The sequence below is a fragment of the Coregonus lavaretus genome (assembly GCF_964263955.1).
Source record: "Coregonus lavaretus genome assembly, chromosome: 30".
Classification (NCBI taxonomy): Eukaryota; Metazoa; Chordata; class Actinopteri; order Salmoniformes; family Salmonidae; genus Coregonus; species Coregonus lavaretus.
Window position 1 is genome coordinate 1685162 of NC_140017.1, and position 17550 is coordinate 1702711.

Genomic DNA, 17550 nt, shown 5'->3' on the forward strand with positions numbered 1-17550 from the left:
GAGCGACTTACAGTTAGTGAGTGCATACATTTTCATACTGGTCCCCCTTGGGAAACGAACCCACAACCCTGGCGTTGCAAGTGCCACGCTCTACCAACTGAGCTACACGGGACTATGGTGTTGTGGGTGCTTTGAGTGCTATGGTGCTTTGAGGGCACTATGGTGATGAACGCTGAGCTGTAGCCAATGAATAGCATTCTCATGTAGGTGTTCCTCTTGTCCAGGTGGGAAAGGGCAGTGTAGTCCAATAGAGATTGTATCTTCTGTGGATCTGTTGGGGCGGTATGCAAATGTGTTATAAGCGTCCGGGTTAGAGTTCCGCTCCTTGAAAGCGGCAGCTCTACCCTTTAGCTCAGTGCGGATGTTGCCTGTAATCCATGGCTTCTGGTTGGGGTACGTACGGTCACTGTGGGGACGACGTAATCGATGCACTTATTGATGAAGCCAGTGTCTGATGTGGTGAACTCCTCAATGCCATTAGAAGAATCCCGGAACATACTCCAGTCTGTGCTAGCAAAACAGTCCTGTAGCTTCTCCGTCATCTGACCACTTCCTTATTAACCGAGTCACTGGTGCTTCCTGCTTTAGTTTTAGCTTATAAGCAGGAATCAGGAGGATAGAGTTATGGTCAGATTTACCAAATGGAGGGCGAGGGAGAGCTTTGTACGCGTCTCTGTGTGTGGAGTAAATGTGGTCTATAGTTTTTTTTCCCTCTGGTAGCACATTTAACATGCTGGTAGAAATTAGGTAGAACGGATTTAAGTTTCCCTGCATTTAAGTCCCCGGCCACTAGGAGCGCTGCCTCTGGATGAGCATTTTCCTGTTTACTTCATGGCCTTATACAGCTCATTGAGTGCAATCTTAGTGCCTGCATCGGTTTGTGGTGGTAAATAGACAGCTACGATAAATATAGATGAAAACTCTCTTGGTAAATAGTGTGGTCTACAGCTTATCATGAGATACTCTACCTCAGGCGAGCAAAACCTTGAGACTTCCTTAGTATTAGATTTTATGCACCAGCTGTTGTTTACAAATATACACAGACGGCCACCCCTTGTCTTAACGGAGTCAGCTGTTCTATCTTGCCGATGTAGCGTATATCCCGCCAGCTGTATGTTATCCATGTCGTCGTTCAGCCACGACTCGGTGAAACATAAGATATTACAGTTTTTAATGTCCCGTTGGTAGGATAACCGTAATATTAGGTTGTCTTATTTACAGTGGGGGAAAAAAGTATTTAGTCAGCCACCAATTGTGCAAGTTCTCCCACTTAAAAAGATGAGAGAGGCCTGTAATTTTCATCATAGTTACACGTCAACTATGACAGACAAATTGAGAAGAAAAAAAATCTGAAAGTCACATTGTAGGATTTTTAATGAATTTATTTGCAAATTATGGTGGAAAATAAGTATTTGGTCACCTACAAACAAGCAAGGTTTCTGGCTCTCACAGACCTGTAACTTCTTCTTTAAGAGGCTCCTCTGTCCTCCACTCATTACCTGTATTAATGGCACCTGTTTTTAACTTGTTATCAGTATAAAAGACAACTGTCCACAACCTCAAACAGTCACACTCCAAACTCCACTATGGCCAAGACCAAAGAGCTGTCAAAGGACACCAGAAACAAAATTGTAGACCTGCACCAGGCTGGGAAGACTGAATCTGCAATAGGTAAGCAGCTTGGTTTTAAGAAGTCAACTGTGGGAACAATTATTAGGAAATGGAAGACATACAAGACCACTGATAATCTCCCTCGATCTGGGGACCACGCAAGATCTCACCCTGTGGGGTCAAACTGATCACAAGAACGGTGAGCAAAAATCCCAGAACCACACGGGGGGACCTAGTGAATGACCTGCAGAGAGCTGGGACCAAAGTAACAAAGCCTACCATTAGTAACACACTACGCCGCCAGGGACTCAAATCCTGAAGTGCCTGACGTGTCCCCCTGCTTAAGCCAGTACATGTCCAGGCCCGTCTGAAGTTTGCTAGAGTGCATTTGGATGATCCAGAAGAGGATTGGGAGAATGTCATATGGTCAGATGAAACCTAAATATAACTTTTTGGTAAAAACCCAACTCGTCGTGTTTGGAGGACAAAGAATGCTGAGTTGCATCCAAAGAACACCATACCTACTGTGAAGCATGTGGGTGGAAACATCATGCTTTGGGGCTGTTTTTCTGCAAAGGGACCAGGACGACTGATCCATGTAAAGGAAAGAATGAATGGGGCCATGTATCGTGAGATTTTGAGTGAAAACCTCCTTCCATCAGCAAGGGCATTGAAGATGAAACGTGGCTGGGTCTTTCAGCATGACAATGATCCCAAACACACCGCCCGGGCAACGAAGGAGTGGCTTCGTAAGAAGCATTTCAAGGTCCTGGAGTGGCCTAGCCAGTCTCCAGATCTCAACCCCATAGAAAATCTTTGGAGAGAGTTGAAAGTCTGTGTTGCCCAGCGACAGCCCCAAAACATCACTGCTCTAGAGGAGATCTGCATGGAGGAATGGGCCAAAATACCAGCAACAGTGTGTGAAAACCTTGTGAAGACTTACAGAAAACGTTTGACCTGTGTCATTGCCAACAAAGGGTATATAACATAGTATTGAGAAACTTTTGTTATTGACCAAATACTTATTTTCCACCATAATTTGCAAATAAATTCATTAAAAATCCTACAATGTGATTTTCTTGATTTTTTTTCCTCATTTTGTCTGTCATAGTTGACGTGTACCTATGATGAAAATTACAGGCCTCTCTCATCTTTTTAAGTGGGAGAACTTGCACAATTGGTGGCTGACTAAATACTTTTTTTCCCCACTGTATTTTCAAATGATTGAACATTGGCTAATAGGATTGATGGAAGAAGGAGTTTACCCGCTTGCCATCGGATCCTTACAAGGCACCCCGACCTACGTCCACGATATCTCTGTCTCTTTCTCATGCGAATGACAGGGATTTGGGCCTTGTCGGGTGTCTGTAGGATATCCTTTGCGTCCGACTCGTTGAAGAAAAAATCTTCGTCAAATACGAGGTGAGTAATCGCTGTCCTGATATCCAGAAGCTCTTTTTGGTCATAAGAGACGGTGGCAGAAACATTATGTACAGAATAAATTACAAATAACGCGAAAAAACACACATAATAGTAAAATTGGTTAGAGGGCTGTAAAACGGCTGCCATCTTCTTCGGCGCCATTTCTTGCTGGCATGTCATGCCTAAATTTGCTAATCTTGCCAATGAAAAAATCATTAAATGAGTTGGCAATATCAGTCGGTTTTGTGATGAATGAGCCATCTGATTCAATGAATGATGGAGCGGAGTTTGCCTTTTTTTTTTCCCAAAATGTCATTGAAGGTGCTCCAAAGCTTTTACTATCATTCTTTGTCATTTATCTTTGTTTCATAGTGTAGAGTCACAAGCATGATGTAATCATTGTGTGCTAGGAATATGGGACGAAATACTAAACATTTTACTACTTTAATACACATAAGTGAATTTGTCCAAATACATTTGGTCCCCTAAACTGGGGGGACTATGTACAAAAAGTGTTGTACTTTCTAAATGGTTCACCTGATATGGATGAAAATACCCTCAAATTAAAGCTGTTTGCACTACCTCATAGTCATTGTATCATTTTAAATCCAAAGTGCTGGAGTACAGTTCCAAAACAACAACAACATGTGTCACTGTCCCAATACTTTTGGAGCTCACTGTATATATATATATTTTGTATTTTTCTATTGAGCCAGGACATTGAAGAGGAGATAAGAAAGGTAGGAGGGATTGTGAGTCAGAAGGACAGCGGGTCCGATTCAAACTCATGCCAACTCTGTAAGCCAAGGCTGTACATGTGCCAGGGTCAGCGATACTAACCCCTGGACCACACAGGTCACATTACTTTTGAAACGTAATAAAAAGAGGTCAGTAGTCTCTAAAGAGTGGCAAGACCCCGGGCCCAGATGGATACCCTGGTGAATTCTATAAAACATTCAGCAACATGCTATCTCCCTACCTGCACAAAATGTTGGTTCGGGCCAATGAGGATGGAGCTCTCCCATCTACTTTGGATGAGGCGTTTATCACAGTTATACATAAGAAGGGTAAAGATCCGGAAGAGGTAGGGTCATACAGACCAATATCCCTCCTTAATACAGACCAAAAGATTTTAGCAAAAACTCTGGCTAACAGGCTTAGCACTTTAATTGGCAAATTGGTCCATTCGGACCAGACCGGCTTTATCCCTAATAGAAACTCATTCTTCAATCTCAGGCGCCTCTTCAACATTATGTATTCTCAGAGGTTACCTAACGTGGACCTTGCCGTTATATCTCTTGACGCCGAAAAGGCCTTTGACCAAGTTGAGTGGCCCTATCTATTCAAGGTCCTACAGAAATTTAATATTGGAGATGGGTTCATAAATTGGATCCAGCTTTTATATAGGAACCCCTGTGCGAGAATACTCACTAACCAATCAATGTCGCCCCGATTTAACCTTCACAGAGGGACAAGGCAGGGTTGTGTGCTGTCGCCTATGCTCTTCGCCCTAATTATTTAACCTCTCGCTCAAGCGATCAGATCTCATTCAGCAATACACGGCTATAATACTAAAGATACTCTAAATAAGATTTCCCTATACGCAGATGATATTCTCCTCTATGTAACAGAACCCCAAGCTAGTATTCCAGCTATTCTTGAGGTGATTAATTTGTTTGGTACCTTCTCGGGATACAGAATCAATTGGAACAAGAGTGAATTAATGCCCATACGGTTGCAAAACACCTCCTGGCTAGAACATCTTCCAGTTATGTTATCTTCAGAAAAATGTATCTACCTTGGAATTGTAGTTACCAAACAATACTCCTTACTATTTAAAGAGAATTTCCCTTCTCTGATGCAAAATCTCAAGGCAAACATACAGTTTTGGAGAACTCTCCCAATTTCTCTGCTCGGAAGAATTAATGCCATTAAAATGGTCTTCCTCCCACAACTGCTCTACCTATACCAGAACATCCCAGTATTCATACCTAAATCATTTCATAAACAACTGGACTCTATTATCAATCCTTTCATCTGGGATTATAAAACACACAGGATAGGTAAAAAACACCTATGTAAATCCAAGATGGAAGGAGGATTGTCTCTCCCAAATTTTATATTTTACTATTGGGCCGCTAACCTCCGCGCTGTTACGTTTTTGCTGGATGACGCAACCCCGCCACCCAGCTGGCTTAGTATGGAGCGGGAGGAGTGTCACCCCTTCTCTATTGGTGCCGTGATTTTGTCACCTGTTAATCTGGAGATGTCACTTTACCATAACAATCCTATTATACATAGCACAGTCCGAATCTGGAAGCAAATTAAAGCCCACTTTGAGCTTAGACCAATATCATTCATGCTCCCTGTTGCCAGGAATCCCTCCTTTGCCCCCTCTAACCTTGATAACACCTTTGAGCGATGGGGAGAGTTGGGGATAAGTACCATAGGGGATTTATATATAGGAGGGACCTTTGCTTCCTTTGAAGCGCTGAGGGAAACTTATAACCTTCCCAGAAGTAACTTTTTCAGATACCTACAAATTAGACAAGTTAGAAAACACCTCCCAACATTTGAGAATGCTAAACCTTCCATGTTTGACGGATGCATAAAAATATGCCCCACCTCAGACAAACTGATATCTCGTCTATATGACGCTTTTCAATCTGTTAGCGCACCCTCTACTGATGCCATTAAGGCAAAATGGGAGGAAGAACTAGGGACTGACATTTCGGTGGCAGACTGGGAGGATAGCTTGGAGTATATCCACACCTGCTCCATTAACTCCAGACATCGTCTCATACAATTTAAGGTATTACACAGATTACACTATTCCAAAACTAAACTGCATAGGATATTTCCTGATACATCCCCTATGTGTGATAAATGTCAGGCTGAGCAGGGTACACTACTCCACTGCTTTGCCCTATGCTCTAGTCTGTATGGTTATTGGTGTGGAATATTTGGGGTCCTCTCTGAAGTTCTGGAGACTTCAATAGACCCAGACCCGCTTCTGATAATCCTGGGAGTGTCCGACTCCCTAAACGGATTAACCAACTCCCAAAAACAACTAATCTCTTACAGTCTCATCTCGGCAAAAAAATTAATATTGTTGTTTTGGAAAAGGAGGGAAGCGCCCTCTACCAAATTATGGCTCAGCGAAGTGGCAAAAACTGTACACTTAGAAATAATTAGATATATTCTGAACAATAAATTATCAACATTTGATCAAATCTGGCAGCCTTTCCTCTCTTACCTGGACCAGTCGGTGCTGTGAATTTGTACTTTTTAATGCACTCTCAATTGTCATATTTATATATACCTTTGGGCAGCGTGTGCTGGCCCCGACACTCGAGCAGTCGGGAGGGGAATAGGGTGGAATGGGGGGGGGGGGGGGGGGGGGATAAAGGGGTGTATAAGTGGGGGGGTTACATCTACCCTTTTTTCTTTCTACCTGTCCCTGTTCTGTATGTCGTGTTTTGTAATATTTGTTTTATGTCCAGAACTCTGGGTCTTGTTGTTCATGTCTGTTCTCTTATGTTTAGATAAGAACTGTACACATGTCTTTCATACCTATACACCATTCTTGTGTGTGTTCAATAAAAAATATTTGAACAGAAAAAAGAGGTCAGTAGTACCTATCTACAGACAGTTTTCAGTATTTTTGATTTAGACCTAATTTTTTCTCCTTTTTTTTTCCCTCAGTCCATCATCTTTGATGAGGTTGACCTGACAGACGCGAGCGTGGCCGAATCCAGCACTAAGAACATCAACAACAGTTTCACTGTGAGTCTCTTCTTTCTATATTTTTCTTTCTCTCTGTCTCTCGTTGCTACTGTCCATCTAAATATCAGCCCTGTGACAGTCGCTGTGAGGCCCCTCTTTTTCTGTCTTGCTATATCTTTCTGTCTCTCGTTGCTACTGTCCATCTAAATATCAGCCCTGTGACAGTCGCTGTGAGGCCCCTCTTTTTCCGTCTTGCTATATCTTTCTGTCTCTCGTGGCTACTGTCCATCTAAATATCAGCCCTGTGACAGTCGCTGTGAGGCCCCTCTTTTTCCGTCTTGCTATATCTTTCTGTTTCTCGTGGCTACTATCCATCCAAATATCAGCCCTGTGACAGTCGCTGTGAGGCCCCTCTTTTTCTGTCTTGCTTTGTTCCCCTCTTTCTTCCTGTCTGTCTTTCTCTCTGTACATCTCTTAAGTTTCTTGGCGACTGTCCACCTAAATAGTCCCAATTATTTTTCTTTATTTTCTTTATTAGATTACTTTTTTTGCTTTGTTCTTTTCCCCCTGCTTGTTCCTTCTGTCCGTCTTTCTATATGTATGTCTTTCTGTCTCTTGGCTACTGTCCACCCATGTATCAGCCCTGTTTCGGCCGTGGTCATTCTAACCTAAGGTTCATCATCATGTGGTCATGCAGTGGTCAGCCGACCAAATTCCTGACGACATGAATAACATTTAATCACATACACGCTACTCTGCGATAGGGGTTCTTTCGCTTCGAAAAAATCGCGGGCCAAAATAAGTTTAGAGTCTGGCTTTGAAGTGTATTTATAGGTTGCCATTGGGGTCGTTCCACCTCAAAAAGCAGAAAAGGTTTTCGACACCCACCATCGGATTGTTCTGAAGTATTTTCTGTTGTTAGAAACAGATAAGGTTAGCATTCCTGCAACATTTATTTTGTTGAAGTATAATTTGATCTCAGAAATTAAGCTAATTGATTTCACCCAAATTGTTCATTTTAATTTATAGGGTTCATATAATATTCAATAAATGTAGTACCTAACATCTGATTTGGACCAAACTTTTTTCTATCAATGAGTTATACATGAGGAAAAGCCACCCACAGACCCCCCCACGCCAATCACACCCCAACAACGAGGATATAGTATCAGTTCTCTGTTTGACAAGTAGAATGGAGCCGCAGATTAAATAATTTATGATGAAAGTGCACAGTGATGAGTTTCATGCTCCTTTCCAATAAATATTGAGAGTCTTGTTCTGGTGACATGATGATTGATGCTTGGCTGCTGTTTGACAAATAATAATTATTTTGCTCCTTTGTCCATAATAATCTGATCATGTAGGCTTATACCTGCACTGTATCTGCACGTTTATGGCTAGAGCGCATTTGCCAAGACCAGAGTGGGCACATTCGCTATATAACGCAAATTTTTTTGTAACAAAGTTAAAAATAAGATGGAAACCCATTTAAAGTAAAGATTCACCCATTTTGAATGTTATATTGTTTTTGTGCGACGTTCTATCGAGTCCCTGGGTCATTTCATGTTTTCATGTGTATCTGAGCTATTGTCGTTAAAGTAGGCAGAAATCTGGCCAGTATGACGTAGCATTGAGATAAAGTCGCTCTCATTACACTGGAAGTTGATAGGGTTTCCGACTTTTAGATCGCGAAAACATCTATCATACATGTCAGATTTCAATACTGGCCGATGTCATTACGCGGGAGGTTGTCTTCTCTCGAATGAGCCATTGATCATATATTTGCGATATTCCTACCTCGAGAAATGTGTAATTTAACAGAGGGTCTAACACATTTCTCCTATTGGTCTTCCTCTTCAGTCCAGGGTGCATTGCATGGTGCTGTTGCGAATGTAATAATCATGCAAATAGGTAAATCCGTTTTTTGTTTTCTTGCACGTTATTTGTGGAACAACCTTCAAAATGTTCTTAAATTTGATGTTTTGGTGCCTCTAGGGCAATTCAGAAAGCTGATTGAGGACCTTATTACTGATGAATTTGTTAGTTTTTTATGACAATGTTTTTCTTATGTTACAGCCTTATTCTAAAATGGATTAAATTAATTTGTTTCCTCATCAATCTACACACAATACCCCATAATAACAAAGCAAAAACAGGTTTGTAGAAATGTTTGCTAATTTCTAATTTAAAACCCCCCTGAAATATGACATTTACATAAGTATTCAGACCCTTTACTCAGTACTTTGTTGAAGCACCTTTCGCAGCGGTTACAGCCTCAAGTCTTCTTGGGTATGACGCTACAAGCTTGGCACAACTGTATTTGGGGAGTTTCTCCCATTCTTCTCTGCAGATCCTCTCAAGCTATGTCAGGTTGGATGGGGAGCATTGCTGCACAGCTATTTTCATGTCTCTCCAGAGATGTTCGATCGGGTTCAAGTCCGGGCTCTGGGTGGGCCACTCAAGGACATTCAGAGACTTTGTCCTGCTTTGTCTTGGCTGTGTGCTTCGGGTCGTTGTCCTGTTGGAAGGTGAACCTTCGCCCCAGTCTGAGGTCCTGAGTGCTCTGGAGTAGGTTTTCATCAAGGATCTCTCTGTACTTTGCTCTGTTCATCTTTCCCTCGATCCTGACTAGTCTCCCAGTCCCTGCCGCTGAAAAATGCAGAGATGGTTGTCCTTCTGAAAGGTTCTCCCATCTCCACAGAGGAACTGTGGAGCTCTGTCAGAGTGACCATGGTCAGTTTGGCCAGGCGGCCAGCTCTAGGAAGAGTCTTGGTGGTTCCAAGTATATTCCATTTAAGAATGGCCACTGTGTTCTTGGGGACCTTCAATTAAGCAGATATTTTTTGGTACCCTTCCCCAGATCTGTGCCTCGACACAATCCTGTCTCGGAGCTCTAAGGACAATTCCTTTGACCTCATGGCTAGGTTTTTGCTCTGACATGCACTGTCAACTGTGGGACCTTATATAGACAGGTGTGTGCCTTTCTAAATCATGTCCAATCAATTGAATTTACCACAGGTGGACTCCAATCAAGTTGTAGAAACATCTCAAGGATGATCAATGGAAACAGGATGCACTTGAGCTCAATTTCGAGTCTCATAGCAAAGGGTCTGAATACTTATGTAAATAAGGTATTTCTGTTTTTTATTTTTATAGATTTGCAAAACATTTCTAAAAACCTGTTTTCGCTTTGTCATTATGGGGTATTGTGTGTAGATTGAGGAACATTTTCCATTTAATCCATTTTAGAATAAGGCCGTAACGTCACAAAATATGTAAAGGGGAAGGGGTTTGAATACTTTCTGAATGCACTGACGTGTTTATTTTCTGTAATTTATGAAAGTCAGGGCTCATCTGTAAAAGAGACCTTGGTCTCAGTATGACTCCCTGATAGAAATAAAGGTTAAATAAAATGTCATACTCCACTCTGAGGCACATCGATCTGCAGGTTGAACATGGTGAGATTGTAGACTCCTAAATTAATACTGCAGTTTGTTTAGGAGATTTTACAGCTAACTAGCTACACTACATGACCAAAGGTATGTGGACACCTGCTCGAACATCTCATTCCAAAATCATGGGCATTAATATGGAGTTGGTCCCCCCTTTGCTGCTGTAACAGCCTCCACTCTTCTGGGAAGGCTTTCCACTAGATGTCGGAACATTGATGCGGGGACTTGCTTCCATTCTGCCACTAGAGCATTAGTGAGGTCGGGTACTGATGTTGGACGATTAAGCCTGACCTCGCAGTCACCATTCCAATTCATCCCAGAGGTGTTCGATAAGGTTGAATTCAGGGCTCTGTGCAGGCCACTCAAGTTCTTCTACACCAATCTCGACAAACCAATTCTGTATGGACCTCGCTTTGTGCATTAGGGCATTGTCATGCTGAAACCAGAAAGGGTGTTCCCCAAACTGTTGCCACAAAGTTGGAAGCACAGAACCGTCTAGAATGTCATTGTATGCTGTAGCCCGAACCATGAAAAAAAGCCCCAGACCATTATTCCTCCTCCACCAAAACTGTACAGTTGCCGCTAAGCATTGTGGCAGGTAGCATTCTCCTGGCATCCGCCAAACCCAGATTCATCCGTCGGACTGCCAGATGGTGAAGTGATCTTAGGCTTGTGTGCGTGCGGCTGCTCGGCCATGGAGACCCATTTCATGAAGCTCCCGACAAACATTGATTGTGCTGATATTGCTTCCAGAGGCAGTTTGGAACTCGGTAGTGAGTGTTGCAACCGAGGACAGACTATTTTTACGCATTACGCGCTTCAGCACTCGGCAGTCCCGTTCTTTGAGCTTGTGTGGCCTACCACTTCGTGGCTGAGCCGTTGTTGATCCTAGACGTTTCCACTTTACAATAACAACACTTACAGTTGACCAGGGCAGCTCTAGCAGTGCAGACATTTTACGAACTGACTTGTTGAAAAGGTGGCATCCTATGACGGTGCCACGTTGAAAGTCACTGAGCTCTTCAGTAAGGCCATTCTACTGCCAATGTTTGTCTATGGAGATTGCATGGCAGTGTGCTCAATTTATACACCTGTGAGCAACGGTGTGGCTGGAATAGCCGAATCCACTCATTTGAAGGGGTGTCCACATACTTTTGTGTATTTATAGTGTACTTCACATACTGAAATTGACTTTGGTATTATTGTATGTAGCCACGTTTGCTAGCTACCTAGCTATAGAGAGCATTGCATTGTGGATTTTGTAGTCAACTTGAGCTGCAACAGATTTCCGCAATGATTTTCACATGTTGCTAGCAACCTTATTATAACGAAAAAATTAAACATTTGTTCACAAAAATATTGTTCACATATTAGTTAGATTATAGGAATGAGTGGTTTTTGGTGGATTTTTCCTTGAACTTTTTTTTTTTTTGTTGGTACATGCAAATTTAACCGCAAAAGTTATTTTTATGTGCATTATGTCATCACACACATTCTTTTATCCGCAACAAGTCAATTTGATGGAAACACATCTCTGGTAGGAAAATAGTAGAGAGAATTATTTATTTCACCAATTGGATAGAGACCTAGCTATTGGAGTTGTTGGGTTTATGCCCCATTCTACATCCTGATATTACCAGCTTCTGACCTCTAGATGGTGCTGTTCCTGCTATTAGGTGATTATTTATTTCTTAAGTTATTATTATTATTTGGGCTCCCGAGTGGCACAGCGGTCTAAGGTACTGCATCTCAGTGCTTGAGGCGTCACTACAGCAACCCTGGTTCGATTCCAGGCTGTATCACAACCGGCCGTGATTGGGAGTCCCATAGGGCGGCACACAATTGGCCAAGCGTCGTCCGGGTTTGGCCGGTGTAGGCCGTCATTGTAAATAAGAATGTGTTCTTAACTGACTTGCCTAGTTAAATAAAGGTTAAATAAAAAATAAAATAAGTTTCTTTTTTTGAAGAATCCCCCCCATCTATTGTTAAAGGGATAGTTCACCCAAATTACAAAATTACATGTTGGTTTTCTTACCCTGTAAACAGTCTATGGACCATGTATGACAGCAACCCATGCTTTGGTTTTGTTTACCTGGCCACTGTTTCAAATGCTAACTTTTTAGCATTTGTGTAACAAATCCAATGCAAGTCAATGGTACCTATATTAGCATTGTCATGCTTCATGTCCAAATCATCCTAAAGTAAAAAAAAAAAAATGATTGTGTAACCCAATGATGTTACTTATAGATGAAAAAGTTAGCATTTGTAAATTAGCTTAATTTCTCAGAGATCAAATTATATTTCAACAAAATAATGTTGCAGGAATGCTCATCGTATCTGTTTCTAACTACAGAAACAATTTCAGAACAATCTGAGATGGTGTCATGGCTGAAATGACATGGAACGACGCTTCGGACTCATTTACATGTAATAACTGGGTGGAGCTGTGTTAGTCAGTGAGTATCCTGGAGTGGCGGCTTGTGTTTCAGTTTGTGTTTACTGTGTGTGTGTGTGTGTGTGTGTGTGCATGCATGTCTGTGCATGCGCGACAGAGAATGTTGACAGTATGTACAGTATGCGAATGCGTCCACAGAGCTGCATTTCCTGCTCTATTTGTATTGGCTGGAGGTTTCTCACGCTGTCTCTCGTTGATGAGCCAAGCAGACCTGGGTCCAAATACTATTTGAAATCATTTCAAAATCTTTAGTTTTGCTTGATTGAACTTGACTGCTGCAATGGAACCAATAGAATAGTCGCAAACTTTCTGGCACTCCAGGAAGGCTAAAGCAAATGCTCAAAGCATTTGGAAGATTTCAAATAGTATTTGAACCCAGGTCTGAGCGCAGGCGAAGGTGGTCTTTCAGTTCCAGATAGCCAAATGAAGTGCTCTCCTTTCCCCTCCTCTCTCTCTGTGCTGTAAAGAGGGGCTGCTTTGTAGCCTTCAACACCCCCACTCACACCCCTCCCTCCACTACAGCCCCCTGTGTGGGATCGCCTTGATGACAGGAAGTTTATATATGTGAGTCAGAGAACAGAGGCAGGCGGATGGGGGAGGGGCCTGCCCCATGGTTCCCAGCTCTCTCCTAGTCGGAGCACCACTAAGCTGGCTAGGCAAACAGGGCTAACAGCCGAGCTGGGAGAGAAGGAAAACCCTCCTGGAACACCTTCAGCTACAGGGATCCACAGAAAGAAACAACTGAGGGAATTCTGGGATTTCTCTGCTGGCTAGAACACTCAGACTAGGGGAAAAGGAAGAAAAGCCAGGCAGTAACGGAAGGTACCTCTTTCAGGACTCCAGATAGAGAGGCTACCTCGGGACAGTTTTAAAATAAGATAGGAGAACTCTACGCCAGCCACGGAGAACTGTCTGTCAATGCTTCGTCAGGAGGACTTCAGGAAAGGAGTGGGAGACTGCACCCGGCAGAGCCAGGGACTTGGTGACAAGGAGTAAAGAGGTATACTACAGCTCCTAGACCCGGACCAGACCCATTCTCTCCCAACCCCAGACCAAATATAGCAGAGCACACTCAGCACAGTCTGGAGAAGAAGAGAGGAGAGGGGGAGAGAGAAGGAGGAGAACCGCCGGAGCCAAATTTAACTGGACTTCACGCTGGAAGTAAGGCAGAAGAATGTCAGGAATGAGAGTGGGTGGGGGGAGCACAGAGACGTGTGTTAGTAGTGCGCGGGTCAGCTGTTTGTTCATCCTCACCCGCCCGCAATTGCTAATAACCCGCAACCGCCCCGACTTTGATAAAGTGAAAATCTGAGGCCCGCATCCAACCCTAATCCGCAAATATAGAAAATGCGCTATAGGCTACAGTCAAAGACTGCAGAACGATTTTTTGACTTATGATGTTTCTGCTTATAATTTCCGACATTTTGGTAGGCTATTTGTTAGTCAACTTGTCTATAATTAGTATATAGTTTATCTTCTGTCATTAGATGTTGCCTAGAAGAGTAAATAAACCTTTGTTCAACGGAATAATGTCATAGATCGATAGAATGAATGCTTCAATCTAGTTAACGTCAGTAAAGTTTTCTCTGTCATCTTTCGCAGCGCAAAGATGTTTAGGAAAGTTTAGAAAGCAACAACAAAAAAACGGGAAAGATTTTCTGTGCAAAATGTCCAAATGACATCAGTTTGACCGGTTGTAAGGAAAAAGAAAGCTGTGAAAACGACCCAACGTGTTTCTGATAAAATTTCAGTTAGGCTTCTATGCATTCTTTATGTGGTTGAAATACTAGCAGCTTTTAAGATGATTTCATGATGAAGACGGCACCTCTACAGATGGTATCTAACTGAGCATTCTCTCAAGATGCAGAAAGATTTTACTGCAAGAAATGCTTAATTTTGCAGGAGTTATTATTAAGGCTTTATGAGAGGTTATAGACCTACAGTCAATGTCTAGATGTCAGTTTCCATTTAACCCATCTTAACAGTAGGCTACAGTTCCCTTGACATACCATAGGCCTATTTGAAGTCCCGTCTTGTGACATACCAGTTTTTTTGTTGCTTTATTGTATTTTCTCCCCAGTCACTAAACGTATTTGCTCTGCGAAAGATGACGGAGAACTTTACCGATGTCAACTACATTGAAGCATTCATTCTATTGATCTATTACATTATTCTGGTGAGCAAGGGTTTATTTTGTCTTCTAGGGCAACATATAATGACAGAAGAGAAGCTTCATGTGTCTAATTATAGACAAGTTGACTAACAAATAGCCTACCAAAATGTCAGAAATTATAAGCAGAAACATATCTAAATCAGGCAAAAACAAATCCTGCACCCCCTGTCAAAAAATCGTTCTGCAGTCTTTGACTGTAGCCTATAGCGCATTTTCTATATTTGTGGGTTAGGGTTGGGTGCGGGCCTCAGATTTTCACTTTATCACATATAGTCGGGCGGTTGCGGGTTATTAGCAATTGCGGGCGGGTGCGGGTGAACAAACAGCTGACCCGCGCACCACTAGCTCACTTACACTTGATCAGTGCTGTATCTTCTCTCCATCTCTCTATAGTAGGTGTCTCCAACCCTGTACTAGATTAGGGTTGGAGTGAAAACCTACAGGACGGTAGCTCTCCAGGAACAAGGTTGGAGAGCCCTGCCTATAGCCTAGAAGTGTCTAGTGCACGTGTCAAACTCATTCCACGGAGGGCCGAGTGTCTGCGGGTTTTCGCTCCTTCCTTGTACTTGATTTATGAATTAAGGTTACTAATTATTAAGGAACTCCCCTTACCTGGTTGTCAAGGTCTTAATTGAAAGGAAAAACCAAAAAAACAGCATACACTAGGCCCTCTATGGAATGAGTTTAACACCCCTGGTCTAGTGGATAAACCATGTGTTGTCCGTTCACTCTCTGGCGTACACGGTGGCTGTTTCCCAAATGGCACCCTATTCCCTACATAGTGTGCTACTAACTCCATGGGCCCAGGTCAAAAGTAGTGTTCTATACAGGGAATAGGGTTCCATTTGGGAAACAGACACCGTGTATGCCAGAGAGTGAACTCATTATTGGACTGCCGGTGCGTGTGTATTGTATCAGTCTTTTTAGATGTAGGCAACTGAGTTTTTTGAGGGCCTTTTGGCTTTTTTAAGTGTGTGTGCATGTGTGCGCCATAGACGTGTGTGTGCATGCGTGCGCCATAGATGTGTGTGTGCATGCGTGCGCCATAGACGTGTGTGTGCATGCGTGCGCCATAGACGTGTGTGTGCATGCGTGCGCCATAGACGTGTGTGTGCATGCGTGCGCCATAGACGTAGATAGAAACATCTAGTGCTTTAAAGCCTGTTTTCATGGACAGCACCGTTGAAGAACTTCCTATAGGTTAAGGAAGGATCACATAATTCCATCCAGGTATACTCGAAAGCAAACAATTCATAACTGCAGGTGGCAATTATTCAGACCCCTTGACCTTTTCCACATTTTGTGACATTACAGCCTTATTCTAAAATGGATTAAATTGTCCCCCCCCCCCTAATCAAATATACACACAATACCCCATAATGACAAAGCAAAAACAGGTTTTTATAAATTTTTGCAAATGTATTAAAAGTAAAAGAAATTAAATATCACATTTACATAAGTATTCAGACCCTTTACTCAGTACTTTGTTGAAGCACCTTTGGCACCGATTACAGCCTCAAGTCTTCTTGGGTATGATGCTACATGCTTGGCACACCTGTATTTGGGGAGTTTCTCCCATTCTTCTCTGCAGATCCTCTCAGCTCTGTCAGGTTGGATGGGGAGCGTCACTGCACAGCTATTTTCAGGTCTCTCCAGAGATGTTAGATCGGGTTCAAGTCCGGGCTCTGGCTGGGCCACTCAATGACATTCAGAGACTTGTCCCGAAGCCACTCCTGCGTTGTCTTGGCAGTGTACTTACATTCATTGTCCTGTTGGAAGGTGAACCTTCACCCCAGTCTGAGGTCCTGAGCGCTCTGGAGCAGGTTTTCATCAAGGATCTCTCTGTACTTTGCTCTGTTCATCTTTCCCTCGATCTTGACTAGTCTCCTAGTCCCTGCCGCTGAAAAACATCCCCATAGCATGATGCTGCCACCACCATGCTTCACCGTTGGGATGGTGCCAGGTTTCCTCAAGACGTGACGCTTGGCATTCAGACCAAAGAGTTCAATCTTGGTTTCATCAGACCAGAGAATCTTGTTTCTCATGGTCTGAGAGTCCTTTAGGTGCATTTTGGCCAACTCCAAGTGGGCTGTCATGTGCCTTTTACTGAGGAGTGGCTTCCGTCTGGCCACTCTACCATAAAGGCCTGATTGGTGGAGTGCTGCAGAGATGGTTGTCCTTCTGGAAGGTTCTCCCATCTCCACAGAGGAACTCTGGAGCTCTGTCAGAGTGACCATCGGGTTCTTGGTCACCTCCCTGACTAAGACCCTTCTCCCCGATTGCTCAGTTTGGCCGGGCAGCCAGGTTTAGGAAGAGTCTTGGTGGTTCCAATCTTTTTCCATTTAAGAATGATGGAGGCCACTGTGTTCTTGGGGATATTCAATGCTGCAGACATTTTTTGGTACCCTTCCCCAGATCTGTGCCTCGACACAATCCTGTCTAGGAGCTTTACGGACAATTCCTTCGACCTCATGACTTGGTTTTTGCCCTGACATGCACTGTCAACTGAGGGACCTTATATAGACAGGTGTGTACCTTTCCAAATCATGTCCTATCAATTGTATTTACAATTGCTTCTACAATCAAGTTGTAGAAACATCTCAAGGATGATCAATGGAAACAGGATGCACTTGAGCTCAAATTTCGAGTCTCATATCAAATGGTCTGAATACTTATGGAAATAAGGTATTTCTGTTTTTTACTTTTAATAA

At 42.9% G+C, this 17550-nt stretch overlaps 1 protein-coding gene across 1 annotated transcript in view; it reads left to right on the forward strand.

The window, feature by feature from the left end:
- Positions 1-17550, forward strand: part of LOC311105995 (diacylglycerol kinase delta-like) — a 91803-nt gene that overhangs the window by 2038 nt on the left and 72215 nt on the right. Inside the window, exon 2 of the mRNA XM_084148249.1 lies at positions 6739-6819. The gene's annotated coding sequence lies outside the window, so the exon portion shown is untranslated. The remainder of the gene's footprint in view (positions 1-6738; positions 6820-17550) is intronic.